The 13928-nt window shown below is 43.1% G+C and overlaps 1 long non-coding RNA gene across 1 annotated transcript in view; it reads right to left on the reverse strand.

Moving 5' to 3' along the window:
- Positions 1 to 11686, reverse strand: part of LOC137756830 (uncharacterized) — a 60819-nt gene extending 49133 nt beyond the window's left edge. The window contains exons 1-2 of the long non-coding RNA XR_011072263.1: positions 11610 to 11686; positions 9827 to 10025 (exon numbers count right to left, since the gene is read on the reverse strand). This is a non-coding gene — a long non-coding RNA (uncharacterized lncRNA). The remainder of the gene's footprint in view (positions 1 to 9826; positions 10026 to 11609) is intronic.
- Positions 11687 to 13928: the final 2242 nt, after the last annotated feature.

Raw genomic sequence — 13928 nt, forward strand, 5'->3', positions numbered from 1 at the left:
AATTGTTGCTAAATCTCCCAAGGCTGTTGTGATATTTCGGATCTCTTCCACAATGTCAAAAGACTTCCACCAATTCCTAATTGCCTGCTGAACTTTACCCCGTGTTTGCTCAACCATATCCTTAAGGGGGCATGAGTTGCTGTAAAACTTACAATGTGATCCAGCATGATCCTCGCCTTTGTTTCTTTGGAGCAGGTCCAGCACCATCATAGTAGACCTTTTTCAGCCATCAACATTTAACACTTTTTTGCCAGAACGAAATGTAGATGGCAGGAGAGGCCACAGCAAAGTAAACAGCCCACTTAACAATACTGTCTAACACACTCTACCCAGGATCACACAGCAGGACCCTCACAGGCCGACTGTATGTGCGAGATGGTGGGCTGCTGCTCCTCGGGTGCCACACTGTTGTCACTGGCTAACAGCATATGTGAATGGGAAATATATAAATATTTTATATTATATATATATATATATATATATATATAAACTGTGAACGCTAATGGAGTACGTAGAGGTTCTATGTGCATTGTAAGTGCCATACCTCTCAGTACCTGAAGTGCTAATCACCTATTAAATCTTTTGATAGGAAAAAATGGCTGAAGACCCTCACAAAGGAGGTTTATTCAGCTCACTTTTACCTAATTTGATTCAGATTCACCGGATAAACGTTCCATTTGTCTATGTATAAATACTAGCTGACTTTGTCTCCACTGATGTAGTCTAGGCTGCACAACCAGTTGAGCAGGAGAGCTAGTAACAGTTTTGGATACTCCTTTAGCTCATACTCATATATCACCTTTGCCAGAATGCCCATAAAATTAAGGTCTCATTGTAAACACTTCCCTACAGATGCCTGGACACCCTCATTCACAGAGAGGCTATCTTCATTTGTTTCAAGTGATTTTCTGTACTTCAAATGAAAGAAACAATGGTTGGTTTTGGTCCAATTAGCATCTGATCCCATTTCCTAATTAGCACTCTGATATCTTTTGGGGGGAATTACCTCTTCCCCCATGTGTAGTTTTGATGAGATGACACTCACTTCCCATACAGAAGCTGAGGGACTAGATCCTTTTCCCTCTCATCACGGTAGTAAAGCCACCGGCATACTTGCAATAAGGCCTCAGCCAATTGGATGCTTCCTCTCAAGACTCTGAATATTGAGTGACCCAAGGGTGGCAGCTTTGCCTTATCCAGACTGTTCCAGATATGGTATCATTCCCATACTACAGGCTTCCTCACTCTGGAGCTTGGTTACTGCCCTCCCCAAGCCTGCTTCTCCAGGCTCCCGGTCAAGCTGTGAACACCACATAGCACCAATAAATTCCTTTTTACTTGGGTCATCCAGAATCTCTGTCTGTTGCTTACACCACAGCTTTCTGACTACCCATCAACACGATTGTGGAAGACATACTGCTAACTCCACAAACATCTTCTCTTTGGCCTGCAGGAGATGGCTCAGTATGCTACTAATGCTTAGGGCTATGTGTTTTCATTAAATATGCAGATAAATGACCAGGCTTGTTCCACTGGCGCTCCTTGTGGACTAAACAACGGCCAGTGTTCTGTTGTGAATCACTTGAATATTTTTCAATCCACTTGACTATTCTGGGCTTTATTTCTCAGTTAAAAAAATAAATCCAAAGCCTTCACTTTTATTAGCCAGCTTAAACTATTTTGGTCCAGATGAGGCAGTACTATTTCATTTGCATCACATCTCAGCATGCCTGCTTAAAAGCCTATAGTGGCATGTGATTTCCCTTTTCTTCCCAGAACTAGTATGATAAGAAGCTTCCCATTTTGTCTGTCCTTCAAATCATCTATGGGAATAAAAATGTTCCTGGATGTGCTTATCAGAAAAGAGTGAAAGATAATCAAGGACCAGGAATGCCTAGATTGAGGCACCTGTGACCGGGAGGAAAGAAAGCCATCTACCCAGAGAGCAAAGCAGGAAGTCACGTGTGAGAAGTGGGCAGGGAGAGCGGGAGGCTTGCAGCCAGGGGCCCTCAGAGTGGGCACAGTGAGTGCCCCAGCGGCCACTTTTATGAGGTTTGTACTCTGAAAAACTCTCACACTTTTAGCTAAATAGATGTGTGTATTCCACATAAGCGGCCTGAGGGAGGGGCTTGTGCTGACACCTGCTGAGAAGGGAACACGTAGAAGAGCAAACCGAGGGGTCCTCTGGAACCCCGTGATAGAGGCGTCTCTTTACCCCAAGGCTTTGTCTCATGACAGCAGCAAAAAACAAAAACCAAAAACCAGACTGCCCGAGTTGGCATTTTGCCAAGCCTTGTTTATCAGTCAGTCTCTTAAACCAGCCTCCCTGCTACCTTCCAACATTTGAGAAATCCGGCTTCCACAGGGAGCAGCTCAGAGGCACAGTGTTCCCAGAGACAGAGTGGTGATTTGGGATTTCTATCTAGATCAGCCCAGCCCCAAAGACCCAAGGCATACTGCAGGCACAAAAAGAAAAATTCAGAACTGAACACCCATTTGAGTCTCAAAGGATGATCACTTCGAGTGCAGAGAAGTGGTTGGAAGGTTGAAGACAAGAGAAAGAGCCAACAGATGAGCCGAAAATACGGATCTAGGGTGTGCAAGTGTGCGAGCAAATTCCCCAGTTGGCTGAGGGAGGGAAGAAAGAAGGAAAGGGGGCTGTTGCTTCCCAGTGACTTGACTTCATTACTTCTTTTTTTCTAATTGCATTTGTTATTGAGATAAAATTCACTATTTTAAAGTGTATAATTCAGGACTTCCCTGGTGGCGCAGTGGTTAAGAATCCGCCTGCCAATGCAGGGGACACGGGTTCGAGCCCTGGTCCAGAAAGATCCCACATGCTGCAGAGCAACTAAGCCCGTGTGCCACAACTACTGAGCCTGTGCTCTAGAGCCCGTGAGCCACAACTACTGAGCCCATGTGCCACAACTACTGAAGCCCACATGCCACAACTACTGAGCCCATGCACCACAACTACTGAGACTGCACTCTAGAGCTCACAAGCCACAACTACTGAGCCCACGTGCCACAACTAAGTGAAGCCCACGTGCCTAGAGCCCATGCTCCGCAACAAGACAAGCCACCGCAATGAGAAGCCCACGCACCACAACAAGAGTGGCCCCCGCTCGCCGCAACTAGAGAAAGCCTGCGTGCAGCAACGAAGACCCAACACAGCCAAAAATAAATAAAAATTTATAAAAAATTAAAAAATAAAGTGTATAATTCAGTGTATTTTAGTATATTCACAGTGTTGAGTAACCATCACCACTATCTAATTCCAGAACATTTCGATCACCCAAAAAAGAAATCCCATACCATTAGCAGTCACTCCCCATTCTTCCAAGCCCCCAACCCACTGCAATCACAAATCTATTTTCAGTCTCTATGGATTTGCCTATTCTGGATATTTCATCTGAATGGAATCACGTAATATATGGCCTTTTGTTTCTGGCTTCTTCCACTCAGCCTAATGTTTCCAAGGTTCATCCATGTTATACCATGTATCAGTACTTATTCCCTTTTGTGCTGAATAATATTCCAGTGTATGGACATACCACATTTGTTGATCCATTCATCAGCTGATGAACATTTGGATTGTTTCCATTTTTGGCTGTTATGAATAGTACTGCTGTCAACATTTGTGTGTATGTTTTCAGTTCTCTTGGGTGTGTACACCTCGGAGTAGAACTGCCGGGCCACAGACTTCATTACTTCTTGAGATTCTTGTTGACAGTGCAGGACTATGGGACAAAATGACCACAATGTTGTCCTTGCTGCCATGCTCCTGGATATGAAGCTCTAAGCACAGAGGGTACCACGTGATGGTTTGATGTGAGCCCATGTTGCCTGCAGGCATGTGGTTGAGACCACAGTCTCCCTGGAAAGAGGAAGTAGAAGGTGATGTGGCAAAGGAAGCCAGGCCAGAGTCAGAGGGCCCTTGCAGGGAGTCCCCACTGCCTCCTGTTGTGAGCTCAGCTCCTCCCCTGAACCGGTGGTCCCATCCACATCCCATCCACCACTGCTCTTCCCAGAAACACCAAAACATGGGGCAGGTAGTCAAGTGCATAGGTGCAAAGAGTTGGTAAGACTTTTTAAAGTACTACTCTGATGTCTTAGTTCAGGCTGCTGTAACAAACTACCATAGCCTGAGTGGCTTATAAACAACAGAAGTTTATTTCTCACAGTTCTAGAGGCTGGAAGTCCAAGGTCAGGGTGCCAGCATGGTTCGGTTCCTGTGAGAGATCTCTTGCTGATTATGGACTGCCATTTTCTCTTTGTGTCCTCACATGGCATGAGGGGTGAGGGAGCTCTCTGGGGCCTCTTTTATTAGGGCATCAATCCTATTTATGAGGGCTCCATTCTTACGATCTAATCACCTTCCAAAGGCCCACCTCCAAATACCATCACATTGAGGATTAGGTTTCAGCAAATGAATCTTGGAGGGACACAAACAGTCCATACCATCTAGAAACTTTATTGATTTATTTTTTAAAGTCTTTTGTCCCTTTATCATTGTGTTCTATGGTGAGAGTCAGAGAACAACTAGGCTGGACACCCTAACTCTCTTTCTTGTCCCATCTCATGCCCAGATTTTCCTTCTGAGACAAGAGGGATTTAATGATGCTAAATCTGCTGAATCTACACCTTCTGGAAGAAAGCACACTCTGACATTTCTGAACTATTATGATGCTCTGTGCCTTTCTCTTTATTCCCTCTCTCAACTACTACTCTGGCCAAACAGCCAGAAGAGAAGGCACACCTTTCTCCCAACCTAAGTTTGTCTTTCTCTGACCTCTCAGGCTATTTTATGTTCCTCTCATCCAATAAACCCTGTAGGTACTGTTGCAATAGTTCAGATGGATTCTCACCCTAAAAGTGTAGATTCTCAGGAAAGCCACAGGATGATGATGAGGGCTGTTTTTCTGTTGTGGTGGTGGTGGTGACGGTAGAAGAGGTTGAAATGTTGTTTCTAGAGTTAATTAAAATGAGAAAAGGAGAGTCATCCAAATACTGGGTATTAGAGAGCTTTCTGGAAGGAAATGTCTTAACACCTTGAACCTGTGCAGACCTAGCTTAGGTGGCTCATGATGCTGGCAGGTGAGAAGGCCCTACATCTACTTGTGGGAGGACCATTTCAACCACTGGTTTTCAGTGCCTGACTTTATGTGGTGGGTGCTCTGCTAAGAGAAGGGGATACGAAAATGAGTAAGATGCAGTTCTTGTCCTCACGGAATTTATAATATTAATAGAAATATGTGAGGGAATGTGATGTGTTGGGCAAGAGAAAAGTTGCAGGTTATGAGGGAAAAGGAGGGGTGGCAACCAGCAAGGGCAAAGAGCACTTTGCTTCCATGAGTGCTCTGAGGCTTGAAGGTCAGCAAACCATTGTGTGGATATTCCTCCTGCCTAGACCATTGCAGTGGGAGGCGGGGAGAGGAGAGGAGTTCTTTGGATCTAATGAGTCCACTTGGGCCTTTCTTTGGGGCCTTAAACTCAGCAGAGTCACCTTTGAGACCACAAACCCTAGATAATCCTGGTGGTAGAATTATTTGCTTAGAAAGCAAAAAGATGTTAGTGGCTTTTTTCAGAAATGTGTATATTTTGTAATTAATTAAATCAAGTTAATCACTACAGTCTATGGTAGGTACAGAACCCTCAAATTCTAAGGGCACTGACAACCCAAATATTTATGCTAATACATTTAAGCAAAAGGGTGCTGGAGTTGGGGGCAGCAGACCCAGCTATAAAAGGCTGCTCCCTCAAAGCCCTGTAGCAGGATGAGCACAGGGCGGGGCTGGAAGGGGCCACCACAATATACTGCAGCCTGCAGGGCTTTCTCCCACTGGGTCTTGGGATTTCAGCAAATTTTTCAGATCCTTGTCAAGTGCTCTGAAGAATTTCAATCACAAAGCTGTGACTGGAGCCAGCTTTGGTGAGGTCAGCTGTTGGTCTGGGAGATACTGTGATAATGATTGGCTATTGGGAATTGGCACTTTCTGAAGGACACGTCACTTCATCAGTCATTGTGTCTTTGAATAATGTTTTGTGTCCTTCAGGGCCTTTCATCTGAAACTACCTTGTAAACATGGACCGTCTTGCCCCTGCTGTGAGGTAAGCATCCTTCTTTGAGGAAAGTGAAGGAATTCTCCCAGAGTCTGAGGGGGAGCTTCACAAGCAGGACTGGAATTCATCTCCTGTCATGGACTCGTGAAACAATGCTCACTGGCTTCACCCCATCGTCTTCCCCTTGGAAGGCAGGGAAGGCAAAGCAGCACAACAGGAGGCTGTCAATGCTTAAACTGTTAACTAGCGTTTTTCCAAAATGTGTTTCTGGTTAGTTTAAAGAAGGATAAACAAGATTTAATAGCTGGCAATGAATCACATTTTTTTCTCCCTAAATGCTATTTGGATCCACTCAAACGCCTGTCATTCTACTTTTGTACAAATAAATAAATGTCCTTTTCTTTTGTGCATTTTTCTCTGTCCTGAATTTCCTAAAATACAATTTGTTTGACGGATGAGTTAAGCAGTTCTGAGATTTGTTTTTGGCTCTGTAGGCAACTGGGTTGTTTTCTCATCATAATTCAGTGGGACAAGGTTATCACCCCACAAACACTAACACCTCATTTAGAACCAGAAGCACTCCCCCACCAGAAGAAAGCAACTGCTAATGTTCTGATATAAGTTTCAGTTGTTACATGTGAAGTTTCCTTGTATTAACATCTCTGCCCTGCCCCTTCCCTTTCCTCTTGTTTTAGTTATGCTGGATGTACTTTGTGTATAGTCATTCTGAAGTGGAATTACAGACAGAAAGTCAACTTGAGAGGAAGCACAGAGGTGGGCCCCTCATCTGCTTAGGCTTGAGACGCTAGAACCAAGAACCTGACAAACAGGGACAAACCTCACTGTAATCTGAAAGCAAAATGAACACAGAGAGTATTTTTTTCTCCTGCCACATAAGCATGGTTTTTTTTTAAGACAAAGACCTGTGAAACAGTTGAACTGAAATTAAACCTATGCATTTTCTAAAGTAAGTGTACTGAAATGTTTTCCAAACAGACTCTGAATCAAGCTGACATTTCATTTGGTTTCAAGTCCTTGGTTAAACAGAGAGGTGCCTTTTAAATAATTGCCCATTATAATAAAAGATAAGCCAAGTCAATAAAAATATGTTGTAGGTCTTATTTTCAAGTTCTCCTTACTAACACAGAGCCTCTGTGAGCCTGTTTCAAATGTTCTATCGGTGCTTCTCATAATCAGAAATGCTGTTGCCCAGGAAAGGCAGGAAGTTCCAAGAAGAGGGCAAACCCAGAACCCAGGAGTGGGCTTGTGTCTCCACCGGTTCTCAGCTGGGTGGTTGGGAATGAAGAGGGAGTAGTTCTGCCATCCCATCTCTCCTCATTCCAACCATACAAGTTCAAGCACAAAGCCTTGAAGCAACACAGCCAAGTCTGAAGATTATTTCCCCCAAGGTTTTCAGAAGATTTATTTCTACAGCAGTACTGTTTAAATGTGCCTTTCGGGACTTAGCATATTGAATTGCAATAAGCTGTTTACAAACCTATATTATCTCAAGAGTAAAGAGTATACCATCTTTATCTCCCAGTATCTAGCACAGAGCATATTAGATAACCTTTAAAGGATTAAATGAGTGATGCATGAATGAAAGAATACCAAATGGCATTGATTAATAATCAATTTCCTTTCCCAACATTCATTTATCAGCCATGTGTAATAAAATATAAAGTTTTTTTAAAAAGTAACATTAAGAGTATGATTTTCATTAAGTTTCATGCAATTTTGAAAACAGCTTATGGGGTTTCATCATTATGTCCACTGGGTCCTGGCATCCAAGAAAACTGAGCTGGGAACTACTGGCACAGGCCAGTGGTTCTCAGCCTTGAGTGTGCATTAGAATCACCTCAAGGGCTTCTGTTAACACATTGCTGGGCCCGCTCCCAGAGGTTCTACCCAGTAGGTTTGGGATAACGCTGACGCTACTGGTCCATGGACCACAATTTGAGAAACACTGGTTTAAGAGAATGAGCAGGGTGGTGGATGATTTCCTGTGCTGACTAAACTGCATGACCTTCAACAGACCATTCACCCATCTCATAGTGGCCCATGGAGATGGAGAGAGACAATGACACCTTATATCCACAGAGTATTTCAAAACACAAACCCTGTACCACTTACATGAGCACACCTTTCTCAACCTTACTCATAGGGATGTAAGCTACAAGTGAGAAAGGAAGTAAATACAATGAAAAAAATACAATACAATGAAATAAATACAATGAAAAAAATCAGAAAATCGGAAGTACTACAGAAATGTATTGTTTTATCATCACAAAGATACAAACTTTATCTTGGGCTTTTCCCACTAGGGCCTTCCTAGGTTGGACCTCTTCGCATAGAAATACTGATGTTAATTTAAGGAAACAAACCCACTAGGTTAGGAAACATGGAAAATAGCTGAAAAGTTTTATGTGTTGGGGTTTGCATGCTGGAGGAATCCATGATTTTCTGGGCGTTCTACTGAGCTGATACAGAAGGACTGGCGTCTGTTCAGTATCTGTGCGTATGTCTCTACCCACCAATGCCACAAGCACCAGGGTTGTTTCCTGGGGATCTGTGCACTCACGTGGCCTAGCTGCTGGCAGCCCTGACTCTGACATTAATCAACTTGACATCTGGAACCAACCTGAGGCAACCCATCTGATTGCCACAGATGCCTTTACTTTTCAGCTGTCAGCAAGGAGATTATTCAGTTTAGGGTGCCAAGTCTACACCACACAGTCTGCGTGGAGGGTTGAGTGGTGTGTTAGAAAGTAAGCTGAATAATCTGGGAGTGTGGGTGAGACAAAAATTTCCCTCAGTAATCTGTCAACTCGAGCCTACCCCAGGAAGGCATTTTGCCTGCAGCAGCAAAATTACTGTGGTTGGGTAGAGCTGACTAGATTATGTTCTACATATCCTTGGAGTGCATATTTTGCCCATTTTTGCAAATTACAACATCCTTGAGCTAACTATATAGCAACAGCAGCAGCTACTTTCAAAACCCTTTAGCACCCATTGGTCAGCTACAGCTAGGACTGCATCCTTTAGTGGCACTGGGGAAGATGTCAAAACCTCTCCTTAGGTGAGTTCCAAAGAAGCCTAGGCACTGCTCGGTGACTAGTAACCTACTCATTGTCATCATTACGACAGTAGTATGGGACTGGGCTGGTGGGCACAATGTCAATTACACCCCTTTTCTATTTTAGCATTTCATGCACTCTAATATGGGAAATGAGGCCCAGGACATTGTCCAGAAGAGCAGCTTGTTGGAAATTGCACTGTGATATGTTAGGATGATGCAGGCAATAAGAAATCAAACTTTACCTCACGGAGGAAAAAGAAATCTGTAGATAACATTGTAAATCAGTCGGAGGTCAAACATCTACCTGGACTGTCACCCACCATTTCATGGCATTGATTTCTCAAAGCCTAAAACCATAAAGAACCTAAACCAGAGCGGAAGGGCATCCTGGCCTCCCATGTTCACTGATTTAATTTTCCCCTCAGAACACACGCAGCCCCATAATTAGAACATTTACCAACCATAAATACAATTTAAACTCTGTACATGTGTGCCTACATGTGTGGAGAGACTTAGGCTGAGATACGGTTTCAATAAAAACAGTCCTTCTGCGCTGATTAGAATGTGTAAAGAGGAAATCTGTTTATACCACAATCTACTCAAAACTTGTGTTGGCAGCAACACTCTCGGCTAATAAATGTCAATAGCAAAAGCTACATGGAGGGTATGAATTAAACTACTCACAATCTGGAGATTCAGAGCTCAGTCTAAAATGGCATGTCCAACTCTTTCTGCCATGTCCGCCGTGAAGGAATGCCATAAGCCCAGGGCCTATGAAGCTCAGACTGCTAACAAAGGGGATGTGCTCCATGATGTTCCTCCGTCTGTCGAGTTCAAGTCCACCCGCAAACAGAAAGGAGGTTTTAGAGGAAACTGCAGAGTCCTGCAATGTTTTGGTAAGGCGTTAGTATTTATTCTCCGTCTTTCAAATAATGGCGGTATCATTCTGGATCTATAGTAGCATGAAGAATGAGATAATTGGATTAACTAGAAATCAACAGGGCATTTAATTTTTTTTATGCTCCATTTTTCATTTCTTGTTGATTTCATAAAAACCAGAAACCAAGCACTGTCCATTGAGTCCATCCGCCCATGTAGTCATTCTGACCAATAGCAGCCCTGGTCTGATTAATGCAAGATCCCCTGAGGGTCTATGGAACTCAGAAGAACCCTTGGTCACATGCAAGAACTAGTAGGAAGAGGAAAAACACAAGTAGAAGAGCTGAAGGTGGTGAAAAATCACAAGTGAAAAATAGAGAGTCTATCTAAAGGTAGAGTGAGGGTGTGGTATGGGGTAGCCTGCTGGGAGGGGTGGCTGTGTCTCTTCCTAGAGGATTATTAAAGAGCCATCTTAGGATGACATTGGTATGTCCAGGGGTATTGGTGAGAGCCATAGAAAACATCTCCAGGTGATACAGAGTCTTCTCCTTCAGGTTGGCTGTAGGATAATCTACATTTATTGAGTTGGAGGGAAAGGTGAGGGGGCAGCATGCCTATTTTTACTGTTTTTACTATTAAAAACAATAGTAAAAAACAACAACAATAATAATATCAGCAAATACGTGCTACCTGCCAGACACTGCTTTAAATACTTGACATTTATTAACTCATTTAATCATAACCACCACCACCCTAGGAAGTAGGTATTATTATCACCCCCATTTTACAGATGAAGAAACTGAGGCACAGAGGTGCAGAAACTTCCCAAAGTCATCTAGTCAGTAAGGGGTGAAGGCAGACTCAGGCAGCTCCCTCAGAGTCCGGTGCATTAGCTTGAGTCTCTATTGCCTCTCGAAAGAACCAGGACCCAGCATACTGAGAACTGTTGTAAGCCCTATGCTGGCACTCACCCATTGAGTCCTCCCTACAATGCTGTAGGCAGGTACTATTATTCTCCCTATTCTGCAGATGTGGGCCTCGGGCACTGAAAGCTAAGTATGCATCACTGGTAAGAAGAGCTCCAGAGCCCTTGCTTGTAACCGTTGCTCCATGCTGCTTCCCCACAGGCTGGCAAAAGTCAACTGAACATACTCGAGTCCCCTCTATCTTTTCTTCTGCTCCATTGCACTTTCTCTCACTCCAGGCTCTGCCAGAACCCCTGTTACACTCCTGAGTGACTGAGTTTTTATTTGCCTGCCCAGTGCTGTCAGAGGCGGTATGACATGGGGCCACCTCCTTGGACCAGCTACTTCTCTGGGTTCTTCAGGCATTCGCTCAGATCCGATTCACAATGGCGAAGGCTGTGTGCACCCAACTAAAGACAAAGAGAGAGTCCAGATGATTTAGACTCAAGGAAAACTCCAGGTAGCAGTACAGTCATGTATAATATAAAGCACTTTCAATATATTACATCAGTGCTTTCACACAGGTTTTTTCATTTAATTCTCTTACCAACTCTGAGAAGCAGCCATTGTTGTCTCTAATATTAAGAGAAACACTTAAATTCAAGAAAAGCTTTGCGACTTACCCAAGATCACACATCTAGTAAAAATCACAGCTGGGACTCAGAATCCATCTCTATATTATGATGCTGCATCACAAAAGAACAATCTTTCCTTCTGCCCTTTATTAGCCTTAAATAATAACAACAACAGAAAAAAAAAAAAAAGGCTCTGCCCTCAGCTCTCGGGACAAGAGTGGTCATCAGCTCTAATGGACCACGTGTCTATTCATCCATGCAGCCCCAGACGTCCACAGGAGGTGGGACAGGCTCTCTGTTGCTTCATTTCTATGACCTCTCTTTTCATGAGATCAGTCTCCACGCCCCACCCTGCAGTGCATTTCTGGGGAGCTGGAAGCAGAGGGTCTTCCATAAAGGGCCCTCCTCTGTAAAATACCATTCCTCTGTTCTCCTGAGAGCCCTGGTTAGCTGACCTTTCAGGCACGATGAAAGATAGCTCTTTTTGGTTTATTTTCCCCAGATAGTTGGAGGAATGTTGTTCTGGGCTCATGTTCAGTGGGTTTGTGTTTTTTGTTGCTGTAATGGTGTTTTGCTATAGTGGTATTACCATATTTTGGAAGTTTTGCCTATGTACCCAGGGGTGACTATTAAAATGATGAGGCCATTTTTATAAATCACAAAAATAAATAAATGTATAAAAGTGTGGTTAATAAAATGGGCAAAGCTAACTTGGCTAAAGAAACAACTGAAAGTGTTTTTCAGAATGTAAAGTGAGTTTCATGACCCAAAAGAAGTCTATAGAATTAAAATTCTGTACATTTTAAGGAAAAAAATAAGTATATATGAAGAGTATATATGAATGATAAGATAAATGGTAAATGCTGACTTTGATTTTATATTTTATCTGGGTATCTATTAGATGGAAGAAATATAAATGGAAAAAAATAAGCATACATGCATTAGGAATAACTATGTTATGTCTTATTTACGTATAATCATTGTTTTAATAGAATCAAAACATGCATGATAGTTTTTCTCTTTTTGAGTTGCTTTTTTTTTTGAAGTGGCTTTTTGTTCTTTCTCATCCAATATCTACAATCTTTACCACATCTGAAGGGTTACCCACATAAGATATCATAGTCAGAACCTGCCAAGAAACATCAGAAATTAGACTTTGTGGATCACATACCAACCTTCCTCCCTTTCCCCATGCACTGCCTCTACCTGCCTCATCCACTGCTCTGCCAGGAGCATGGCCTCCACTAGTTGGGGCTTCACTGACTGTACAGAAACTTACTCCTAGTCTCCCTGGTCATCCCTGAAAACTCGCATAGGTGGTTTCCCAAAGGAGAAGAAACTGATTGCCAAATGCTCTGTGCGCTGGGCAAGATTTCCATGAACATATGAATACATTCATGGAGGAAATAAAAATTAAGTACTTGATAATTTCATCAATGGGAAAAAATTCAACTGTTTACAGGTTGACAAAAGTTTTTAAATGTGTGTTTTGTTTCAGATATTTTAGGGGCAGGCAGGGCTTTTGGCCTTCAGATTGAGGGGGGGAAAACAGGGTGAGTATGGAGGTTCCAGGCAGTATCTCACCTGCAGGGCTCCTCCAGGCTCTTTCAGGCTGCCCATCAGTGGTGCTGACCATGGCCTGGGCCTCAGTCTTCTGGCACAGGTGCTGGGTAGATCTGACAGCATAGGCTCATTATGGATGATTACAGACATAAACTTTGGGCAAGCTCTGAAGAAAGCAGGTTTCAGACCAATTGGACTTGAACTAGCTATGTTTTAAATGACAGAAGTGATGGGCCATGAGGGTCATCCTACCACATCCCACATTATTAAGGGAGGGGGGCACCTCTTCCCACAGAGCAATACCATGAAGAGGCAAGAGGTCAAAGATCAAGTCTTCTGCCAACTACAGAGCTGATAAGACTCTGATCACTTATAAAACATTCGGTCCTCTGTGTGTGTGGTCTGAAAAATCAAACCAGACAAAGTGAAGGTTTTGGTGGAGGGTGGCAGGGGAGGGAGAGGGTGAGTAGAATCAAAACAGCAACTGTATCTGGATTTGTTTTTAACTCTCCCAAATAAACGCATGTGGAGGAACAGAATCAAATATTTTTCTCAAGCAGAAAGAATTATTTTGCCTTCAAACACAAACCAGGTAGATATGGTCTCAAAAATGACTAGAAATGCAGTGGTGTTCCACTGTGGTTGTTCTTTCTATCACATACCAAATTCCAAGTACTTTTTGTAAATTACTCACAGGCAATTAAGTCCTTTAGATTCATCCTGTGATGGTGGCAGTTTTGTTGGGCCATGTTTGTCATAGAGCAGCTGCTGAGATCCTAGCAGGAAAAAAAGCCACATGATTCT

The sequence above is a fragment of the Eschrichtius robustus genome, chromosome 2 (genome assembly GCF_028021215.1).
Source record: "Eschrichtius robustus isolate mEscRob2 chromosome 2, mEscRob2.pri, whole genome shotgun sequence".
Classification (NCBI taxonomy): Eukaryota; Metazoa; Chordata; class Mammalia; order Artiodactyla; family Eschrichtiidae; genus Eschrichtius; species Eschrichtius robustus.